Here is a 24,396-nt window from a genome sequence, read left to right on the forward strand (position 1 = left end):
AAGATGTGGATACTCTGGAAGGTAACTCTCCCCTGGCTCTGTCCAGGTGGCACAGGAAAGCATAGCGCTTTGCCCTGTGATATACAATTCCTTTCCACAAGGCTGGGGAAGAGCTGGATCTTATGTCTGCGCCAGCATATTCCTACAGCTTCTCAGAGTCCTTTGGGCAATGACTGAGGGGATAAATCATGCAGGAAACAATGTCTAGTCAAGACTTTAAATATGAACTACAAACTTCAAGAATATAGTTTTGTGGCCAGGGATTTAGCTCAGCGGCTCAAGTGCTTGCGTCATGAGTTCGATCCTGGTTTAAAAAAAAAAAAAATCGTGTTTTTTTTTTCTTTCAATAAAATTAAATTTTTAAAAAAGTTGGAAGAAAGGGGGAGGAAATGACCTGGGGACTTGGGATTTGCCTTGCTTTAAAATTTGTCCTCTTAAATTATAAAGAATAGAGCAGTAATTAACACACTGAAGACTACAAAAAAAATACAAAGAATGAATCAAAGACCTTTTTCTTTGAAAGACTAAATAAAATTGACAACCCCTTAGTCAACCATATCAAAAAAAGAAAAGAAAAGACTCAAATCCACACAATTAGGAAAGAAAAGGCTGAAATCACAACCAGATTTTTCTGTAGAAATCTGGAAAATTATCTATACCTACTTTGAAAACTTGTATTTAATAAAATGGAAAATACAGAAGAAATGGACATATTCCTACATACATATAAATTACCAAAGCTGAATCAAGAAGCTATAAAAGTCCTAAGTAACCCAATATCGATAAATGAGGTCAAAGATATAATTTAAAAACTATCAACAAAGAAAATCCCAGACCCTGAGGGATTCAGTGCTGAGTTCTACAAGAAATTTAGTGAAGACCTAATACCACTACTTCTCAAACTTTTTAATTAAATTGAAAGTGAAGCAATCCTCCTAAATTCATTCTGGAAGTATGCATTGCCCTGACACCAAAACTGGGAAGGACCCAACTAACAAAGAGAATTATAGGGTAATCTCCCTAATGAACCCTGATGCAAAAATCCACAGTAAGATACTGACACACTGCAGCAAATTATCAAAAAGATTGTACATCATGATCAAGTGGGATTCATCCCAGGAATGCAAGGATGGTTCAACATACATAGATCCATAAATACAATACACCATATTAACAGAGCTAAGGACAAAAATCATATGATCATCTCAATAGATTCAGGAAAAGCTTTTGACAAAGTCCAGCACCCATTCATGATAAACATCTTACACAAAACTGGAATAGATGGTCTTTAACTCAATCTTATAAAAGCCATCTATGACAAACCAACAGCCAATATCATACTAAATGGACAAAAACTGAAAGATTTTTCTCTAGAATCAGGAAGAAGACAAGGATTCCACTGTGTCCTCTCTTATTCAACATAGTTTGGAAACTTTCACTGGAGCAATTAGACAAGAGGAAGAAATATAAAAGGAATAAAGATAGGAAAGGAAACAGATAAATTATCATTTGCAGATGACATGATATTCCACCAAAAGACTATTATATTTATTAAGCAAATTCAGTAACATAGCTGGATATAAAGTGAACTAAAAAATCTGTAGCCTTCCTGTACACAAATATCTAACTCACTGAGAGAGGAACCAGGAAAATAATACCATTTACAACAGTATCCAAAAAAATGAAATACCTAGGAGTCAGTCTTACGAGGATGTAAAAGACCTCTATATTGAAAACTACAGTACTCTTGAAAAAGGAGATTTAAGAGGATATCCCATGCTCTTGATAGCAAGAGCCAATATAGTGAAAATGGCCATACTTCCAAAAGTCTTATACAGATTCAGTGCAGTCCCAATCAAAATTCCAATAGCATAGCTCACAGAATTAGAGAAAGCAATCCAAAAGGTCATTTGGAGCCAGAAGAAACCTGGAATAGCAAAGGCAATCCTGAGAAACAAAGACAACACAGGGAGCATCACAATCCCTGACTTGAATTTATAGTATGAAGCTACTGAGGTAAAAACAGTGTGGTCTGGAAAAAAAAACAAACAAAAAAATCATAGACCCAAAGATCAATAGAATACATTAGAACATGCAAAAACAACTCCACACATAGTAAAATTACCTTATTCTTAACAAGGTACCAACCATACTCACTGGGAAGAAAGACAACTTTTTTAATAAACGGTGCTGGAAAAAACTGCCTCTACACATGCCGAAGATTAAAACTGGCCCATATCTTTCACCATCTACCAAGGTAAATTCAAAATGGACCAAAGATCTTAATATTAAAACATAAATATTAAATCTTCTGGAAGAGAGAATAGATAAAACTCTGAACACATTGATATAGGCAAAGACTTGATGAACAAAACCTCTATTGGATAGGAATTATCACAAAACATCAACCACTGGGATCTCACCCTATTGAAAAACTTTTGCACAGCAAGAGGAACCACAAAGAATGAAGAGACAACCCACTATGGGGGAGAAAATGTTTGCCAGCTGTACCTCAGACACAGGATTACAATTGAGAACATATAAAGAATACAAAGAAATTAGTCCTCTCAGATTTAAAGACCCAATCCAAAAATAGGCATCTGAGATGAATATACACTTCTCAGATGAAGAAATACAAACAGCAAATAAAAATGTGAAATGTTCAACAGCACTGACCATTCAAAAGATGCAAATTAAAGCAACACTGAGATTCCATCTCATGCCAGAAAGAATGGCTAATATTAAGAAATGAAGCAATAACAAATGCTGGAGGGGCTGTGGGGGAAAAGGAACCCTTCTCCACTGTTGGTGGAAGTGTAGACTGGTGCAGCCACTGTGGTAATCAGTGTGGAGATTCCTCAAAAAACTAGGTTTAGAGGTTCTGTACAACCCAGCTATTTATCTTCTGGGCATCTTCCCAAAAGAATTAGAAAGATCATACCACAGTGATATATATGCACCCATGTTTATAGCAGCGCAATTTGTAATAGCTACATCTTGGAAACAACCCAAATGCCCACCAACTGAGAAATGGATAAAAAAGATGTGATATTTTATACAATGGAGTAATACTCAGCCATAAAAAGGATAAACTGGAGACTTTATAGGTATATGGCTGCAACTTGAGACCATACTCATTAGTGAAATAATAAGATACACATAGTATTGCCTCATTTGTGTGAGAAGCTGAAAGAAACAACATACGCATATGTATATGTTATACAAAAATAGTTCATATAGTTATACTACAAATTTCTCTGAGTACACTAAAGAGAAAGATTTGGCCGGTAATGTTTGGACAACTAAACACAAATGTGCTCTGGGTAAATAATTTGGGTACAGCAATGTGCAATGTATGTACCATTATTACCCTCTGATTGACATGTTTTGAATTTTTGTTTTAGTTTTTTTCTTCTTTTTCTCCTTGAAATAAAATGGATTTGGGAAAAAAAAAAAACCTTAAAAACATTGTTCTCTTGCCCGGTTTGGTGGTATACACCTGTAATCCTAGCTGTTAGAAGGCTGAGACAGGAGGATTGCCACAAGTTAGAGACCACCCTGGAATACATAGTGGACTCTGTCTTAAAAAGAAAAAATCCCCTTTGGCAGCACAGTGTATCAGCCAAATATGCAGACTCTGGTTAGGCTGCCTGGTAAATCTTGAGCCATGTGCCTGAGTTACTTCACCTGGAAGATGAAGATAACAATACTTAACTTGTTTAGACTGTCAGCGGTGTTAAACCAAAATTCTTTGATTCGGGGTACCAATGCACACACTCGTTCTCCAGGTTTGCTAAAGCAGAATATTTAGTTTGAGAGTGGGAGTAGGGGAAATTTTCTTAAGAATATTTTGATCTCATGGTAATACCTGTATGTCAAATATTCCAATGACAAGACAGACCCAGGCGACTATCCCATGCATGGATTTTCAATTCACCCCTTATTTTCTTTTACTTTTTTTATTTAAAAAAGAGAAAAGTCAAAAAAGTAAAACAAAAAGCAAAAGACATAAACAATAGCAAACTCAAAAGAATAACAATATAGGTTTCAAAACAGAATGAAAGAAATTTAAGAATGTTTGCTATGTTGCATATTGTTCTCTTTTTTCTCAAAGAAAGAAAATAAAATTAAAGAAAATAGAAAAACAGAAAAGAAGGGTAGGACAATACTGAATTAAAAAAATCATCATCAGGGCTGGGGATTTAGCTCAGTGGCATAAGCGCCTGCCTTGCAAGCAGGCAGTCATGAGTTCGATCCCTGGTACCGATAAAAAGGAAAAAGACAAAAAAAAAAAAAAAATCATCATCGTAGAATCACTAGTATATACATTACTCATTGTCATCTTAAAAAACAGTTGCCAAAGTCACAAAATCAAAGCATAAATAGTGGCTAGACACTCAACATTGACAGTGCAAATCGTTCTGTTCAATGTTCCAGCAGAAATTCAGTAATATGGTCATCTATCTTACACAATGTACATTCAATTGTATGCTTTAGAGCACTTCCCTTCCCTTTCACTTTCACAATATCTATTATATTTTTTGGACTCCATTATTCTGTCAGTTTTTATTATTGTTTACACTAGAGAGACAGTGTGATAGAATAAATAAAATAAACAGAAAAAATAGAATTTTTTGTTTCTTGGCTATCTCTTTGAATTTGTTTCTTGGCTATCTCTTTGAATTTGTTTCCTGGATTCTGCTTGTTTTCCACATTGTTCATTCAAAGTTTCAATCAATTTCCCATGCTCCTGTATTTTTTTTAATCTATTTATTCCCTAGCTACATAAGACATTACTTTTAATTTGATTTCCCCTATAGCCTCAGGGATTTGTTTCTTTACTTTGTTTGCTACCTTATCAGAGATTTCTGGCGTATGACTTTTAAAGTCCTCCATTTCACTCTCCCCTGTTCTTGCACCCGATGGACTAGATGTTTGAGATTGCATTTTGGTTTTCATTTTGTCATTTTCATCTTCTGGGCCAATATCTGGTTATTTAATCCCAATGGTCACAACTGTTGGCAGTGTATGTCCCAGGGTCCTACTGTGTAGTTGATATTTGCCCGATTGTTGGGTACGTAGTGACCGGAACCTTCCAGCATCCTCTGTCTGGACAAGGGGCCACCAAGTGTCCTGTCAAACCAGCACTGCCAGTCCACTGCAGTTCAAGGTTCTGGGAGGGAGAGTGGGAGCCAAACGTTCACAGCAGTGCTTGGTCTCAGAGATGGGGAGGGTAGCTGAGGGCAGCGGGTTGAGCCAGGGTGGGTGGGGGCGCCCTCTGGGTCAGCACACTGGAGGAGTATGCTGGGTCGCAGGTGTACTCAGTGGCTCAGTGGCCTGAGCCAGGGCAGGGCTCGGCGGTCTTCCTCCACGAGGCAGAGGCAGGGAGGCACTGAGGTGCGCAGACACGCCAAATGGCCTGAGCAGGAACGGAGCTCGGTGCTCTTCCTCCCTGCATCGGCTTCCTCCCTCACCTCTTATTTTCTGCTCTTCGTGCCATTGCTGCCTCCGTACCTCGCAACCCAAGTTAGGCCACTGCAGAGCTCCGTGCAAGGTGTTGAGCCTCGCCCAGGCCTCTAGGTATTCATGCTGCAGTACAGGGCGCCTGCTAGATGTTCTGCAGTTTAATTCAATACTGACGTTGCCTAGACGGTCACAGTTCTGACAAGTAAAGGGCACAGCCTTTCCATGCCAAAGGACTGTCCCAAGTGAGCTTTCAGCTGCTATCTTTATCTTTCCAGATAACCTGAGATCATTTTCTGAGGTGCTTCTCTGACACCTAGTCTTCTTGAGGCTAAATCTTGGCTTCCTGATTTATTCTAAACTGAAAGGCCAACATTCACATCACATTTCTGTAGTTCCTAATTTGGTGTTTTCCCTGATGCTGGGATCAAATCCAGTACATCTATGCTAGGCAAGTACTCTACCAGTAAGCTACTCCCCCTCATTTGATTCTTTTTTTTTTTTTTTTTTTTTTTTTTTTTTTTGTGGTACTGGAGATTGAACTCAAGACCTTGTGCTTGCTAGGCAGGCACTTATGCCACTGAGCTAAATCCCCAGCCCCTCCCTCGTTAGACTCTTAAACAATTATTATAACCAATTTGCTATTTTATTTTAGTTTTTGAGGCAGGGTTTCACTGTTTAGTTCAGGCACTTTGTAGCCCAGACTGGCTTCAAATACACAGTCATCCTCTGGCTTGTGCCATAATGCTCAGCCCCAGTTTGCTTTTAAATCTTCCACTTCTTAAACATGAATGGAAAATTAAGGATCTTTATACACTTGAAGATATCTGGTAATGGGAAAAATAAACATCAAGGTAAATTATAGCAATCATGGAAGAAATAGATAATTCAGCAAACAAAGGAGCTAGTATCATATGAAATATTCAAGAAGTTTGCATTGGATAAGAAAAATTAGATGTGAAAAAATGGAAAAGAAGATGAGAACTGTGGGAAATTGATAAAATTTTAAAATACTGAAATATTGGAAAATAAAAGAGGAAATCCAGTAATTAGGGCAAAACCACTAAGAATATATGTGAGGAAAAAAAGAACCTAAGTGACCGACTAAATTCCCACCTAACAAGTGAGAATACCCCCCAAAAAAGGCAAATTGGCAAAGAAATGATAGAAGGTGACTTGAGAGACTGAGGCAGGAGGATCTCTATAAATTTTACTCCCCCCCACATGATGACTTCAAGGGTAGCCTAAACTACATAATAAGACCCTGATTCAAACAAAACAAAACAAAACAAAAACCCTATACCTAGACACAATATTTGGGAATTTTATAACTTCACAGTTTAAAAGATACCAGAGTAAAACTTGTCACCATCAAAGAAAAACACACCAACAACATAACAACCAATCTTTACCAACTTCAGAACAAATAGAGTTCACCAAAAAAATGTGTGTACACGGGGCTGGGGATTTAACTCAGCGGCATAAGCACCTGCCTTGCAAGTGTGCAGTAGTGAGTTTGATCCCTGGTACCAATAAAAACAAAAAAGACAAAAAAAAAAAAAATGTGTGTACACTTTAGGAAAAGAAAAACTCGTATAATTTTTTTTACACCAAGAATCAAACTCATGATCTTACTCTTGCCACGCACAAATTGTGCCACTGAGCTGTATCCCAAGCCCAAAACTTATATAGATATTTTAATACTAAATGTATTCAGACATCATGAGATTAGTACGTTACCTTTTTACCTTTGGCCTCTACAATTACAAAAGGTGCTCTCAGTGGTGTCCACCAGCTTCCTGACATTTATTACTACAGCAAACCCGTGTGTGTGTCACCTTAGTCACTGAGATTGCTGCACACACATTTTTGATTTCTCCTCTCAGGGCCGGCGGTGCAGTGGGTTTTCTGTGATGCGTGGCATCCTCTAGCGTCTCTCACATGAGGGTGACCCCATCTGTGGAGGAAAGAGTGTGCCATTTTCTTTTCCTGGAGTGGGTATACATTTGTTTGGTGGACTCTACTTTGTGGTGCAAGACTTGGTCGGTTTCGTGCTTCCTGTAGAGTCCAGACTGACCCTGCTTCCTCAAGACCATACCAGTAAGCTCTCCAATGTGCCATTTGTTTTCACTTTCAGTTCCTCCCCTAAAACTCTGCTCCCCGTTACCGGAGAAGCACAGGGCATCTTCCCTTGAGATGCACCCTCTCATTCCTTCTTCAGCCAGCGCTATCCCTCCAGGAACCAGGACCTGGGGGCCGTCCAATTGGTGAGTAGAAATGCTTCTTCCACATCTCCACTGGCTCTTCCCATTCCTGCTCTTTTTTTTATGTTTTAAAGGGGCAGCCATCTTTAATGATGCTAGCACAGAGAAGGGCAGGTTAACTATTGCAGGCTCTGGAAGAAAGGCAAGCACACACAATTTAGTGTTCCCAGGTGGATACCAGGCAGAGGAGCCACGTACATTTTCACAAAGGGTCATGTGACACAAATATACAAATATTCTGACACTTAGTACTCTTTTTCAATTTTAAAGATAAAAAAATAAAATTTCAAAACAAGAGAAGAGGGTAACAATGGTTAATACATTGCCATTGGTATCTTTAGTTACTCTAAGTACGAGATACTTGCTTTTCATTGTCCAAACAATATTAGCACAAGCTTTGCTTTTCAGACATGTAGTATTTTTAAATATTTTAAAGGACATTATAAAGTTGAATGTGTACAAAATATAAAACTGTTTACGTTACAGGGAAATGATGAAAGAGTCGACAGACGCACTGCCACCATCAGGACGTGTTGAGATCTACAAGGGGAAATGCGTAATGTAAATGCAGGCAAGGGATACAAATGGGCAAAGACCATAAATGCTCTGCTTCATGCATAACTTTGAAAATGAGTTTCAAGAGAGATTTCACAATCCAGCTTGGTCAAAACCCGTAGCCTGGTAAAACCACGGGAGAGCTGGCGCTGCCAGAGAGCAGGGAGCCAGCATTTGGCAGCTGCACCCAAGCAGCCGCGCGGTGAGCCCTATTTGGTGTCTGTGAACACAGCCGAGGTGAGCAGTTACCGCCTTTATGCATGGTGACACTTCCTGGGTACCTCTGCTGTGCCGGTGAAACTGTCAGCACAGATTCCTGGGTAGAGAGGCTCTGTAATGTCACCAGTGCCCTGCCACACAGTGCAGATGTGGAAGAGGCTCATGGCCTTCAGAGGACTCAGAGTGCACACATAGATCAGGCTGCAGATGTGGCTGCATCGCTGTCTAGGGAGTGACAGTACAGGCTTTTGCTCTAAGCTTCTATAGTGTCTGTTATCAAAAAAGACATTCCAGCCCTTTACAAGAAACAATCATTTGAGAAAAGGGCTCCAGTTTCCTCCTGAGTGCTCCAAGGATCCGCCCTGTGTTAGGAAGTGATGGGGACCCAGGCTCAACTCTGCCCTCTGCAGAAGAAAGAGCCCATGGCTCCCTGAGGCCTGACTTGCTGCGCAAGCTTACTGGAGAGGTGTGGTGCCTCTGGCATTGAAGGTCCCACCCTTCTGTGCACCCCCCTGTGGGAAGGCGGGAACACATGCAGTGACCCTAACATGTGAACCCCAAAGAACCCCTGGAAAGGGCAGAACACCTTCTCAGATAGTGATCCTGCTGCAGTTCATAACTCGCACAGAAATGCAGTCCAGGTTTCCAACACTTGATCCTTAAATGTTTGCAAGGCCCTGTCAAGGGGATCACAGTGGCAGCCCTGCCCATCTTTACTGGCTGCCCTGGAAGGCAGGCCACCTGTCTGGCCAGCAAGTCCACACTGTTCACAAGAAGTGAGGGGGCTGTGTGGCCTCAGAGCCCCATGGAGACCCCCTGATCCCAAAGGCCAGGGGTTACAGCTGCTGCTTCAGCCTCCTCCAAGAAAGCACTGGGCTCTGACTTCTGCACAATCCTGGCTCTTCTGTCTGTGTGTGTTCTTCTTGTTTCTCTCTTTGGAGGCAGCCTGGTGGGGAAGAGGCAGGACAGACCCTGGGGTCACATAGACGTGGGTTTAAATCCTAGCTCTGTGACATATTTTCCCTGCTGGTGTTCTTAATACTTTTAGTCAAAGAACATCAGGTCTGGAAAGGGCCTCCAAAAATCATCTTTTCTCCCTGGAAATGGTCCCAGGACTAGCAAAATTGGCCACCAAGGTTAGTCACAACACTGATCTCAGTCAGAGTGCTGTGAGCTTGTGCTTAATTATCTCTGGGGAGGCCCCAGCTTTGTGGGCATTCTCTGGCCAAGTGGAATGAATGTCCCAAGACTTGATTAATGGGACACTGGCTAAGTGTGAGAGACCAGGGCACGTTGGAGGAGCTGTGATCAGAGTTTACATCAGAGTGGTTCGTTACTAGAGATGAAGCTGGTCTCACGGGACGAAGAAAGGCTCCCAGGAAGTAAGCTGCGCCTGGTGCTTCCTTTGGTCTGGCGCGAGTTTGGAGCTTCATCAAAGCCTTACGTAGGTGTACTACAGAGAGCCTCACGAGTTTCTGTCGATTGTTCAACCTTTTGTCATTGCTGAAGATGGTACTGCGAATAGGATCATTGAAATAAATGTTTTACTTTGTAACAGTTTTATTTTAAATAGAATAAAACCAAGCAAAATAAAACCAATCAAATCAAACCAGTGTGACACAGAACTTCAAAATAGGAAATCAGCAATGGTTACCATAATACCTCTTATTGTCTTCAAAATATTTTAGACATAATAAAAATCAAACAGAACAGAATAGAACCAACAAAAGCAAAACAATGAATGCAATAAAGGACTTCAAAACAAGATAATAGTAAATATAAAATGGCTGCAATAATCTATCTTGTCATTCTTGAAATAGCTACCCAAGCCATCAGATATAATAAAATCAAACAAAACAAAACAGAATAAAACCCAACCCAACAAAGCAATGAAAGTGACACAGAACTTCACAACAAGATAGTGAGAATTAACAATGGCTACCACCTTCAGAAGGAGATCCCCTATAGATGTTGTATTGTATATTTTTATCCTTTGAATCGATGATCAGACTACCAGGTTTAGACCTGCAAAGTCAGTGAGACACTAAACACTAAAAGCATGAAGTTGTATTTAACCTCAGTGTCCATCATTGCAGCCTGTGCTTCTCTGGTTCAGCCAGTTGCTTACAGTGGGGGAGGGGGTTATTTGACTGTTCTTGTTTCCCAGCCTGTGTGCTGGGAAGGGCTGGCATCTGGCTCTCCCCCACCAGCCCATGCATGGCACCTATTGCAGAAAGGGCTTGCTTCTTGGTGACTTCTTGTTCTCTTCCCCTGCAGTCTGCTACTTTATAAGTTAAATGATATCAAAGGCTTTATCTGGGAGGGAGAAATATTTATTGGTGCCAGGCTGGTTGCTGGTTTGAGTTCACTCAAGTACTTAAGTTCCTCTTAAGAGAAAGCACTTCTCAGTAGAACCTGAATGTGGTAGCTCCAAAGCCAGAGGAAATAGCTAAGTTCAGAGGAAGTTAGCCAAGAATCCTGTATGTTTGCTGGTGTTGTGGAAACAAAGTGAGCAAGAAAGAGTGCCCACCTGACAGTTCCTCCTGCTACTACTAAAGTGCTGGTCTGATGGGGACCTGCCTGTCCTCCTATGGGTGACCACTAAAGACTCGCTGTCTGGAGAGACCATCACGAGACAACAGAAAGAACCATTTAAAGCAAGATAAACTGTGGAGTGATGTAGAGTGCTTCCTGAAGAACCACTGCTATAATGAACCTTACCAGAGACAAAGAAGCTCTTTCTTTTTGATTAGGTACCATCTCATGGTGCTTCAAATGAAAGGGAATGCTTGGTCTTAATATAGAACTTCAACTCACAGCAGCTTTTGCAAAAGTGCGGGTGATGGGCAAATTCCAAATCGGATGAGCTAGGTAACATTCTGGGTAGAGGAAATCCATCACTTAACTTTACCTATGAGTGAGGTGGCTGAAATGTTAAGAATGCGAACAAGGACCTTTGAACTGGTTCCATCATGCTACTAGGCCTCCTGATTTCACATCTTTGACCTAAGAGACACTGTGACAGGAGGCCTCTGACCACTCAGACTCCTCATGTTGGGAGAGGAGCGGAGGGACCACTGCAGAAGAGCAGCCCATCTGCTCTGCGTGTGTGAGATTAGTACTGTCCCTGAGAAAGGAAACAGTTGAATAAAAGAGATTTTAAAATGTCAGGACTAGCCAGTCAGGTGGAAGTGTTCTGATGGATAATTAGAGTGGCATGAAAGGGCTGGGGGGTAGCTTGGTGGTGAAGCATTTTCCTAGCAAGTGCAAAGCCCTGGACTCAGGCCCCATCACATCAAAATAAAACAAGGAAATGACATGAAAAAGAAAGGAAAAAACCATGAAAATGGAGGCACAGCAAAATGTTAACATATCACCATAAGATGGTTTATATAGTGCTGTGGTGAATCTTTTGTTTTTTAATAGTATATTTTATGAAAAAATTTCAAAGCAAAATAACTGGAGAATGACAATAGTTAACACATTGCATATTGTTATATTTAAATAGTTATGCAGAGTACAAGACATGCATGTAAAAAATTTTGCAAATGGTATGAGCACAAGCCTTTCTTTTCAATGAACTAGAGAAACTAGTAGTATAACCATCTTGTAATTTTTTTCCTTTACCTTTCCTTCCTTTCCTCTTTCCCCCACCCTAGTTCCTCTTTCCTTTTGAACAGGTTCTTCCCATTTCACAATATTGTAAATTTTGGACCTTATTTACTCTTTCAGTTTCTCAAACCAGGAGCATATGATGTTTACACATGTGAGTCTGATTTATTTCACATATGAGTATGGTCTTGAGTTACATCCATTTATCTAGAGATGTCTCAAGCTTAACTTTCTTTATGATGAGTATGGTCTTGAGTTACATCCATTTACCTAGAGATGTCTCAAGCTTAACTTTCTTTATGACTGAGTCGTGCTCCATTGTATAAAAATATCACATCTCTTTTTACCCATTCCTCGCCTGATGGGCATTTGGGTTACTTCCAAGATTTAGCTATTACAAATTGTGCTACTATAAACATGGGTGCACATATATCACTGTGGTATGATCTTTTTAATTCTTCTGGGAAGGTACCCAGAAGGGTAATAGCTGGGTTGAATGGGACCTATAGTCCTAGTTTTTTGAGGAATCTCCACACTGATCTCCACAGTGGTTATACCAGTGGTCTACACTTCCACCAGCAGTGGAGAAGGGTTCCTGTTCCCCATAACCCTACCAGCATTTGTTAGCCTCTCTCTCTCTTTCTCTCTATACTAGGGATTGAACTCATGACCTTACACTTGCCAGGCAAGCACTTGTGCCACTGAGCTAAATCCCCAGCCACATTTGCATCTCTTTAATGATGAACCTTTTAAAGATGAGTGCCAACCTGCAATCCTATGTGGGCATGGTGGCACACACCTATAGTCCCAGCACTCAGGAGGCAGAGGCAAGGGGATCACCATGAGTTCAAGTTCAGCCTGAACTATGCAGAGAGACCCTGTAAAAAACAAAGCAGGATTAGGGATTTAGCTCAGCAGTGTAAGCGCTGCTTAGCAAACATGAGATCATGAGTTTGATCCCTGGTACCAAAAATAAATAAACATAAAAAAAAAAAAGAAAAAGAAAAAACACAGTACAACTCCAAACCCATTTGTTTATCACAAAATGCCAGCACTGCAATTAAATCTGAGTACTGAGGTTTTAATTTAGGAAAAACAACTTAAACATTACTGTGTTTTGTCTTTAAAAAAACAACACAGCAACAAGCACGCCACAGGCTCACCACCACTGATGGAGCGGTTAGGTGGTCTGTCTGCTCCAACCTCTCCTCATACCGTCCAAGACCACAATAGATTCCTAATTTACTAGCAAATAAACCCTGTAATGACACAAAAGCCAAAACTACTGTCCCTTCAAAGCAATCTGCTGTGAAGAGGAGGCTGGTGAGTTCTGGTGCTGCCCTTGCCAGGAACCTGAGGACCTTTGTACTGGCAAAGATAAAATAGCCTGAGAGTGGCGGGAAAACCTCACTGGCATTTGGGACCGGAACGCAAACGCGTTGCTGCGTGCAGGGCTGCTGATGAGAAGTCAGGGGGTTCCCATCCGGTGAATGTGATAGGACAGTGCCGCTGTGGCTGCAGGAGCGAGACACTTCCACAGGAAACACGTGCTCAGAGTGCACTTCAGCGCTGTTCACAACCCCGAGTGTAAACAAACCCGGTGTGGACAGGTAGGGAGATGAAATGTAACACAGCCACAGAATGGAGCAGGGTTTGACCACGAAAAGGAACGCTACCCTAGTACCTAATAGGTGCGACCCCAGGCTGACCCTTAATGTTAAACGAATGTGCCTAGACATCAATTGTTTAGGAAAAACAAACATTACTGTTTAAGAGAAAAATGATAGAGAATTTCAAGACACAATAATAGGAGATTAACAATGGTAAACATATTGTGTGGCGTTGTCTTCAAAGCACTTGCTCAGATTACAAAGCCTTTTTTTTTTTTTCCTGGTACCAAGAATCAAACTCAGCACCTTGCGCTTGCCAGGCAGGCCCTGTGCCATTGAGCTACATCCCCAGCCCTCAAAGACCACATGTTGTATGATTCATATGAAATGTTGGCAATAAGTATATTTCTTGTTATTATTGAATTTTTCTTTCCTTTTGACTTTTTTGAGATAGGGTCTCTCATGTAGTTCAGGCTTGTTTTGAACTCGTTCGTTATATAGACCACACTGGCCTTGAACTTGCAGTGATCCTTCTGCCTCAGCCCCCTCATTGCTGGGATTGAAAGTGTGTGCCCTCGCATCTGGCTCAAAATAAATATATAGAGAGTACATTAGTCCTGGAATAGGGCTGGGTGGGTGTAGGAAACATAGGAAGCTACTGCTAATGAAGACAGCATTTCTTTGGAGAGGGATAAGTTTAAAATTGATTGTGGGGATGACTGCACAAGTCTACGACTACGTTCAGCTCTATTAAGTAATAAGTTTTAAATGGGTGATTTATGGTATGTTGATTATATCTCAATAAAGTTGTGATTTAAAAAGTAGGGAGTGACTCAAAGTTGGACGTTCTAAGAGCAAACTTTAAGTGTTGTATCATCTTTCATTGTCACATTGTTAGAATAAACATGATATCTGAATTAACACATCCCTTGCCCAACCCTTTAAGAAAAGATTTCATGCAGAAAATCTGGTCTTCATCTGATTTTAATGAGTGATGTAAGATGGGAATCCTTTTTTTTTTTTTTTTTTGGTCTTTTTTGAGACAGGGTCTCACTATGTAGTTAAGACTGGCCTTGAACTCATGGCCTGGAACTTGCAGCAACCCTTCTGCCTCAGCCTTCTGAGTGCGGGGATTACAGGCATGTGCTACCACACTCAGCTGAAAAACTTTAGAATTATCTAAGCCTACCCAACTATGCATTCACTTGGTAACAGTACAAGATATTTAGGAAACAGCCAAGAGATTCAGCCCTAATTAAGAACATAGTAGATGCAGATGTTCTAGTATAATGAACTGTTTATTAAAAAAAATATGGTAGAAGCTGGGGGTGATAGTGAACACCTGTGATCCCAGCACTCTGGGAAGCTGAGGCAGGAGGATCACAGGTTCAAGGCTGGCCTGGGCAACTTAACTACTTAGCAAGACCCTGTCTCAAAAGTAAAAAGATTAAAAAGCCTGGGATGTAGCTCCATGAAAAGCCCTGTGTTCAACTCCCAGTTCAACCAAAAAACTCCAGGAGTCCAAAAAGGGTGTGACTGCCTCAGTCATTATTCTTTGGGAAATGTAGCCTGGGAAATAAAGATTAAGAACAAAGACTTTGTTTAAAGCGTATTGAACTTTGTTGATGAAGAGAAAAATGGCAACAACCTAAGTGTCCTACATGAAGCCATTCAAAAGCACAAAGAGCTATGTATTTATCAATATGATGATGTTTTATAATTTTTGATTAGGTAAGTAGTTTATAAAATGAAATGCATAGCATCTATAGCCATAATTATGGGGCCTCTTGAGCTTGGGGACAGAGCACTACTGCTTGGAAAGTGGACACAGTGAGAACAAGGTCGTTTTAAAAACGAGTAATTTCATCAAACCATTGCTCTGGAGCACAGCTTTCTCCTGCGTTTGTGGCTCCTTGACAGGGACGCTAACTCTTGTTTCAGAAAATGAGCACCCTGGACAAGGCGGAGGAGAGGATCTCCAGTTTGACTAGGCCTGGCCCAGGAAATGTAGGCGCTCCTGGGCATGGACACCGTGGCCTTGCTGAAGCTGCAGGAGGAGGAGCACAGAGAGCGGGCTGATGAGCAAGGGCTGCAACCCCAGACGCGCAGCGAGGCCGCCGGCCGAGGACCGTCGCCACCTGCCACCGTACAGCTCCTGGACGCCGCAGGACATGGCAGCAGCGGGCTTTTACTGCACCGGGTGAAGCCCAAGTCCGGGTTCAGTGCTTCTGCTGCAGCTTGGTCCTCTCCGGCTGCAGCTGCGGGAAGGTCCCCGTGGAGCATCGCAGGGAGTTCCGCCCCGGCTGCCCGTTCCTGCTGGGCAGAGACGTGGGCAACCTGGGCAAGTACGACGTGCGGGTGAAGACCCCAGTCGAGGAGCCGAGCGGTGGCCGACGAGGTACCGCGAGCAGGAGGCCAGGCTCGCGTCCTTCCAGGACTGGCCCTTCTGCGTCCACGCAGTGTCCCCACGGGGCCTCGCAGCTTCCGGCTTGGTCTTTACAGGTAACTTGAAACCGTCTCCTACAGGGCTTCTCCCCAAGTTTTAACTTGAGGTTCCATGCTTTGGTTGCTCTTGAGCTGCTTTGTGAATCCTTCGTTGCTTGTTCAATGTGTTATATTAGACAAAAATCTATTTTGTTAAAATTCTGCTTCACGCAGAGTGTGGTGGTACAGGCCTGTAATTCCGCACTTGCAAGGCTGAAACAGGAGGATTGCCCAGAATTTTAAGCCAGTCTGGGCTATACAGTGAGTTAAAAGCCAGCCTGGACTACATAGCATAAACAAAATAAAATTTAAAAAAGCAAGCAAACCCCCCCCCCAAATTCCACTTCAGTAATTTTTCTTGATGTTTTGTGCACCTTGTGTTAATTCGTCAAAGGTATATAAAACTAGAAGGCTATCTTTCCATATATAGGGGCCTTAGGTGACACAGACTGTGTTCTTTAGGTCCTGATGCTGCTGTTCAATCGTCTCCTCACGAATGAGGAGCTCTTCACTGCTCTCACATAAGCTTTCTTTGATTTTTAAAATTCCTACAGGTTTTGAAGGTTTTTTAAAATCAATCTCTGTCTCTGTCTCTCTGTCTGTCTCTGTCTGTCTCTCTGTGTCTGTCTCTGTCTCTCTCGGTACAGGGGATCGAACACAATGTCACACTTTCCAGGCAGGTGCGTGTGCCGCTGAGCTCCGTCCCGGCGCCTGTGTGTTTATGTCTTGGCCTCACCATGGATGGTGACAGGAGACCGAGGCTTCCTAAGAGCGACCGTGGCTTACTGAGCGGCTGCTTCATGCGAGGCGCAGATGAACTCCAATTCCGCACCAACCCATTTGCCCCTTTCTTTTCCAAGTCACAGTTGTTTCCATCAAGACTCAGAGATCTTTCAGTTTTTGTTTTCACCAAGAATCAAAAAAAGGGCCTGCATTTTACAGAAGCAGCGTGGAGAAACTAACAGCGAGGGTTTGCAGCTGCGGAGCTCAGTGGACTGGATGTGCACAGGCAGGGGCTCGCGGGGCGCAGCAGGGCTGACCGGGTGGCCGAGCGCTCCTGGAGGAACAGCACGCGGGGCAGCTGGGCCCTGAAGAGAGCTGTCACCTCCGGGAGCCCCTCAGGGCCGCTGGTGGCCCCTGAGCCGCTGTCCTGTGTCCACAGGTCACAGGGACACCATGCAGTGCTTCTCCTGCGGCGGATGCTTAGGAAACTGGGAAGAAGGGGACGACCCCTGGCAGGAACATGCCAGGTGGTTTCCCAAGTAAGTGCTTGCGTGTTTTTCTGCTAACACTGGTCAGGTCTGCTGTTGTGTTGTGCTTTTTTCCTTTGTTTGTGTCATTTTGCTTTGTTGGTTTTACCTGGCAGTGCTGGGGATTGAACCCCGGGGATGCTCTACCACTGAGCCTTTCATTTTATATTTTAATTTTGAGACAGGGCCCTACTAAGTTGCCAAGGCTAGGATCAAACTTGGAGTCCTCTAGCTTCAGCCTCCTCAGTAGCTGTGATTACAGGTGTGTAGAAACACACCCCTCTACGTTTTTTAGTTTTTATAGAGACAAAGACAAAGAACCCTGCTGAGTATCCACTTTGGGTTGAATTACTCCCTCTCCAAAATTGGACCACCCAGAATTATCCAGGTGGAAGAGGCCTAGTTATACCATGAGAAGTTTGCAGTTTATGCCCTTAAACAGTTTTTGAACATTGTTTTATTATGCCAAATACCAAGGTATGTTTTGCCAGGTAGAAGTTTCCATGATTCACCTTATTAGGAAGATACTTTGCATAGGCCTAATGAACAGTGACTGAAAAGGAAGTTAGAAAGTAAGTAAAATGTGTAAGACATTACAGCTCGGCTGGACACGGTAGCACATGTTAGGAAGCTGAGGCAGGAGGATTGCCAGAAGTTTGAAGTCTGAGGCCAGTCTGGACTACATAGTGAGGTCAAGATCAGCCTGCACTATGTAGCAAAACCTTGTGTCAAGGAAAAAAAGAAAAAAGAAAAAAACCCTCCCAACACAGCAAAACAACAACAAAACTTACAGCTAAGTGTGGCAGCACATGCCTGTAATCTCAGCACTGGGGAAGCTGAGGCAGGAGGATTTTGCCTTAAGTTTAAGACCAGCCTGGCTGGACATACTCAGTCAAGACCAGCCTGAATAACATAGTGACTCTATCTAAAAGTAAAATAAAATAAAATGTTATTATAAATCATTTTACACACTTTTAAAAATGCTCTGAATGAAAATGTTTCCTATCAGAAACTCAGCTTTAATTACTACAGTGGTCTTTCTGTTCCCTGCTTAGAAAAGAAAACTGTTACCCAGATGTGGTGATGCATGGCTGTGGTCCTAGCACTTGGGAGGCTGAGGCAGGCAGATCACTGAGTCTGAATCCAGCCTAGCTACATAGTGAGACCCTGTCTCAAAAGAGAGAAAGAGAGAGAGAATAAAATGTATTCATTTTTTATATTTTGACTATTTTTAACACTATCATTACTAGTATCTTCTACATGACTTTGTTTATACCACATATAGATCAGTAAATTTTTTAGTAAATTTTTAAGCTTTAATTGTGGAGAGAATAATATAGTGAATGTTTGTTTCAACACATGGCCAAATCATATGTCGCCCACCTTTCTCCCCCTGGAATTAATATTAGCCAGATTATTGTAAAGCCAACCCCAGCTAGCTCATAATGTTATTATTTTAGTACATAACTAACTGCTAAGAATATGTCTTAAAATCCGTAACTACAATATCACTAAGTCTCCTTGAAACATACCAACCAAGTCAGAGCTCCAGCGCCCCCACCCTCTCTCTTTCTCTTGCAGTTTTTATTCATCACCTTCACCATCTCCCCACCCATTAATTCAGGAAAGAATCTAAATTCTCTGCCATGTAAAGTTGCCTGTTCTCCAGATTTGGCTGACTGTGTTTCTGTGTGTTTCTGTGACACAAGTTAGCATTTCCTACTTTTTTTTTTTTTTTTTGAGACGGGTCCCACTATGTAGTTCAAGTTGGCCTTGGACTCACTGTGTAACCTAGGTGGCCTCAAAATCATGGCGATCCTCTTGTCTCAGCCTCCTGACTGCTGGATTATAGATGTGCGCCACTACACTGGGCTGTGTTCCTCTAGTTTCTCTGTTCCAATAACCTGACCCTTGGATTAGTTGTTTGACCAGGTTCAGGTTCTCTTTTCTTGAACAAACCTCTGTCTACTGCTTGTGAGAAAGTTGCTGGTTAGATTCTGGATCAGCCCTACAAGGACTCGGCAGGTGTTTACATCTGTAAGTCATCTTGTACTGGGCAGCCAGGCAAACAAAAAGGGAGGGTAACTATGATAGGCTAAGTAGAAAAAGCAACATGAACTATAACAGATGCATCGAAGCCTTTTAAAATAACTAGGTGTGGTGGCGCGCACACTTGTAATCCCAGTTGTTTGAGTGGCTGATGCAGGAGCATCAGAGCTTCAGGGCCTGCCTGGGCAATACAGCAAGACCTGACCTCAAAAGAGGAGACAAAAAGGGACTGAGATATGTGTAGGTCAGTGGTACAGCTCTTGTCTAAAATACAGGAGGCTCTGGGTTTAATTCCCAGCACTGCAAAAACAAACAAACATGCAAACAAAAAACACTGTAATGCCTCAGATTAGATAAGGTCTGTAGAATAAATTATGAAACAATAGATATTATAGGTTGGTTTTGTGAGTTGGGGGGGAGATAATCTTCAGATTTACTTTTAAATAATCACACATGTTACTGCTGATAAGAATAGTAACTCTCATCAAAACAGTGACAGTTCTCAAAGTAGGTTTAGTGGTAAAACATTTTGACAGTTTTATAGAAGGGTGACTTCAACATGTTCATTATGTTTAATGTGATTCACAACATTTATGTCACAGTATAAAGTTTAATTACATTTTAAATTACAGATGTGAATTTCTTCAAAGTAAGAAGTCCTCAGAGGAAACTGCTCAGTATATTCAAAGCTACCAGGGATTTGTTGGCATGACGGTAACATAAATGAGAATTATTTCCTCAGTCTGTCTTTTTTGATTGCCTAGTACCTGAATCCCAAGTGGAGAGGCATTCTTTTTATGTTGTGAGTTTTTTCTTCTTTCCTTTCTCTTTGGATTCTTCTGCCTTTCATCTGCAAAGTGGTTAAAAAAAAGAAAATGATCTTTTACATCCTTTTGCTACTCCAGAGCACTTAGCAGTCCCTTTTCTAGGGACTGGAGAAAGCTGACCTTTGACAGCTCTGCCTGTCCTTCTGATCATCACTCTGCAGCTGAGGCCATGCTCCTGGCACCTCTGCTGCTAGTAAGGTGCCCTTGCCTGGCATCACTACCACTGAGGGCTCCTGCTGGGACTTTAACCTGTAGCAGTCAGGGTTACAGGAAGTGAGCAGAAACCCAGGTCAAACTGGCTGAAACTACAAAGATTTATTGGCTATGTGAATCAGAAGACCAAAACCCTGTAAAGAGTATGGGCTGAATGCCAAGCATGGTGGCACATGCCTGGAATCCCTGCACTCAGAAGGCTGAGGCAGAAGGATCGCTCTTTGAGGTCAGCCTGTGCTATATAGTGAATTCAAGGCCAGCTTGGACTTGAGACCCTGTCTCAAAAAAAAAAAAAAAAAAAAAAAAGAACAAAACAACAACATGCATGGAAAGTAGAGGAGAAAGAAATCTGGGTGCAGTTATCTCAGAGGGATTAGTTGCTCAGTAACTCTTCTGAGTTCACTTTCCTTGTTAGATCTTTCTTAATTAATCAAAATTCTGTGGTATCAAATGCAGTTCTGTTTGTAAGCTGTGAAAAGGGGCCTTCAGGAAGTTTCCTCCTGAGTTCGGGTAAACATTTCACTGCTGTTGTTTTAAACTGCATTAAAAACATTTTCTAGCTGGGTGCCATACATTTGTAATCCCAGCACTCTGGAAGGCTGAGGCAGGAGGATCAAAAGTTGAGCCTAGCCTAGAAATTTAACAATTTAGTGAAACTTTGCCTTAAAATTTTAAAAAGGGGAAGGGAGATAACTCAATGCAAAGGCCTGGGTTCAACTTCCAGTTCAAAAAATTTTTAAAATTCCCTAATTCAATTAAGGATATGCTTCTTTAACAACTCTGCTATTCTGCCTTACGAAACTGTTCATGGCAGGAGAGGAATGGTTTCAGGTCTTATTCCTAGATAGGTGTGTATCAACTAAGGTAAACAATTAGTAATATATATTTATTTTTCCTCAGGGAGAACATTTTGTGAATTCCTGGGTCAAAAGAGAATTACCTGTGGCATCAGGTAAAAACGCAGGCGTATTCCAAAGGCTTTGCTTGTTTATTTCTTCTTTTGCTTTCTTGCTCCCCATTGTGTTCCATGTTCTTATTTGGTACGGAGGACCGAAGGCAAAGCTGCAGCCACCAGCCTTTTTATGTTTTGGGACAGGGCCGTGGAAGCTGCTCAGTGGCCCAGGGAGAGTTGGACTGCCTGTCCCCAGAGTGCTGGGACTCTCGGCCTGCTCCCTTCGTTTGCTTTCTAACACTTCCATTTCGCACCTTACTTACAGCACCATAATTCTTCTCAGAAATCATTTTCATAAGAGCTTTTTGGTCTCACGGAGTGACTCAGTTTTTAGTAAGGGTGAGCCCAGGAAAATAGTTACGGTTGATTTCTCCACTAACCCTTTCCCTAAAAAAACTGAAGTTCCTGAATAAAGTGTTGTGAAAACATTCTCAAATGGCTCAGCAGCGTGGCAAGAGATGAATGAATGTTCACATTAGCTGTGAAATATCTAGCATGTGCCTGCGATCCCAGCACTCAGAAAGCTGAGGCCGGAGGACTGAGAGCTCAAGGTCAGCCTGAGAGCTACGGAGCAAGAGTCTGCCCCAAACAGAACAGAAGGGAACAGTGAGGCGATGGCAACAGAGCCAGCTTCCATCTCGGGCTACCTGATGCTAACTTTACGAGTCCCTGTTTATTCTGTTCTGTACGATGGTTGAAGGTTCTTCCAAGGGGATGTATGTATTAGAATTTCTACTTGCTTTTTTTAAAAAACATTTTATTCACCTGAACTATTAAGACCTAAACTACAAATATCTATTAGATTAGACAGATTAGGTTATATATTTTCCTAACATTAAAATTCCTATCATTATTTAAATGTGCATATGAGAGTTCGATCCCAGTATCAAAAATAAAGAAGTAAATAAATAAATAAATGTTCATGAGTGGGGGGGATGAGGTGTCACTTTGAAGGCCCTAGGCCCCCTTGGACCTGCAGTAAACAATAGCCCCCCCGTATGCGAGACAGAGGCGGGACAGGAATGCCTGTTCTTCTCACCCTCTGAAAACCATGCTGTGTGACCTGGCTTTGTTTACAGAGTCATGAGGAAGTGGTCCATCACCTTTTGTGACACTAGCAACAAACATAATTAACAACATTCTTGGGCTAATGAATTTCCTCCTGGGCTAGAGGAGCTAGAAGAACTGATTGTGCTTGTTTACTTCACTTAGATAGTTTAGGATAAACATTGTAGTCTGTCACATTGTAGCTTCTCACAAAGAATGCTTTTTCACTACAATTGTCTGTGCTCTGTGAATTGATGTGGTTTACTATATAAGAATCCTAAAATAAAGATTGTGCATGCAGTGCAGTGCAGGCAGTAGCAATTGCAGTCTGTTTCTTTTCTTAGCGCTGCACCCCCCGTGTCCCGATCTGGTGTGTTTGTATGCCTTTTCCCGGAGTTCAGAGTGCTCTAGACACTCCCGACACATGAGTCTGACCTAAAAGCACCTAATTCACTATCAGATATCAGCGCAGGAGAAAGTGCAACTTGCACTGAGGGATTGCTCTCACAAAGCCTCCTACTAAGCCCAGTGGAAGGCAACTGCAGCGTGCCACAGGACTCCTTACCCTTTGTGCCTAAAACTTTCGGACAGAAAAATAACTTTTTATTGTTAGTCGAAGGTTATTTTTTAATATACAAAAATGTTATTCAAATGCAAAACAATCCTGTTTCCATGTGACTACTTAGGTCTTCAAATCTGCACACAAAAGAGAACCAGAAAAAAAGAGAAGCTGTGATTTCTAAACACAATTTAAAAAACGACTACAAAAAAAAACCAGCCAGGCATGGAAGAACACACCTGTAATTCTAATGCTCCATAGAGGCCAAGGCAGGAGTCTAGTCAGGAGTTCAAGGCCAGTTTGAGCTACAAAGCAAGACCCTGTCTCAAAATAACGTAACATAACATGTCATGACACCAAACAAAACAAAGTAAGATAAAATAAAAATTAACAAACGGGGCCAGAGATATGGCACAGTGCCTGTCTGGCAAGCATGTAATCCTGAGTTTAATCACCAAAACCAAAAAACTAATAAAATAAATAAAAACGCTATTCATCACCACTCTTAATACAAAAAAATTATAAATTATTTCCCTAATTCCAGAAGCCTACACACATACATACCAACCTGTCCTTAATTAAATTCCTTACTTTGCTACAGTCACGCTGAATGCTAATTTTCATTAATTTTAAATGATTAGCAGTAGCAGGTAACATTTACTGAAGTGTCCATATGCCAGGGTTTGACATATGACAAGCATTTCTATTAGTCCTACTTAATCAATGAAGCAAGAAAGCTTTGAGATTCTAGAGACCCGACCACATCGCACCACTAGCAGGGCCAGAAGAACTGAACCCAGGCAATCAGCTATCCCTTCCAATGTAATTATTTTTATTCCATATGCAAAATCAAGTATCACTGGATTACATCGTGGTTATACAAAATTTACGTTTGTAAAATCATAACCCGTTCTTGGTTTATTCCATATTGTACCAGAAAGAGCACTGGAATTGAATTTCTGTGACCCTAGTTCCTAGGTCAGTTCCACCCCGTCTTTAGCTTTTCCAAGGCAAGTACTGCACTTCCCCTCTTCAGGCTTGGGTGTGCCCAATGGTAATGTGATTCAGTCAGACAAGATAATCCTAAAACCTTTTCACCTCCAAAAGCTTCTCATGCGTTTTTTCAAAGTCCTGCTAAATCTAAGGCTACATAACAACTAGTGTTATGGTGATTCTGCTCCAGTTTAAAGAGACAAGTGAAGTGGTAAGATATAGGTTAAGATAAATCCTTCAATTCTTTCTCTTTTTTTTTGTTTGTTTTTAAGCTTCTGTTCTATGTTATATAAGTGTAA

General features: G+C 41.6%; 1 long non-coding RNA gene and 1 other non-coding gene across 4 annotated transcripts; both read left to right on the top strand.

Moving 5' to 3' along the window:
• LOC111758147 (small nucleolar RNA SNORA73 family) lies at positions 1-203 on the top strand. The gene has a single exon (XR_002792380.1). It is a non-coding gene; the product is annotated as a small nucleolar RNA SNORA73 family (small nucleolar RNA).
• Positions 204-6,835: 6,632 nt separating this feature from the next.
• Positions 6,836-22,862, top strand: LOC106028820 (uncharacterized). 3 transcript variants are annotated; one of them, XR_010050644.1, is made up of 5 exons: positions 6,836-7,730; positions 15,665-16,225; positions 16,884-17,469; positions 20,139-20,220; positions 21,447-22,862. It is a non-coding gene; the product is annotated as an uncharacterized LOC106028820 (long non-coding RNA). The 3 variants fall into 3 exon arrangements; XR_010050642.1 differs by having other exon boundaries at positions 6,837-7,730; positions 16,855-17,469; XR_010050643.1 differs by having other exon boundaries at positions 6,842-7,730; positions 17,370-17,469.
• The last annotated feature ends 1,534 nt before the right edge of the window (positions 22,863-24,396 follow it).

Source organism: Cavia porcellus, unplaced genomic scaffold (genome assembly GCF_034190915.1).
Source record: "Cavia porcellus strain 051 isolate PalLab524CR breed Dunkin Hartley unplaced genomic scaffold, mCavPor4.1 scaffold_11, whole genome shotgun sequence".
Classification (NCBI taxonomy): Eukaryota; Metazoa; Chordata; class Mammalia; order Rodentia; family Caviidae; genus Cavia; species Cavia porcellus.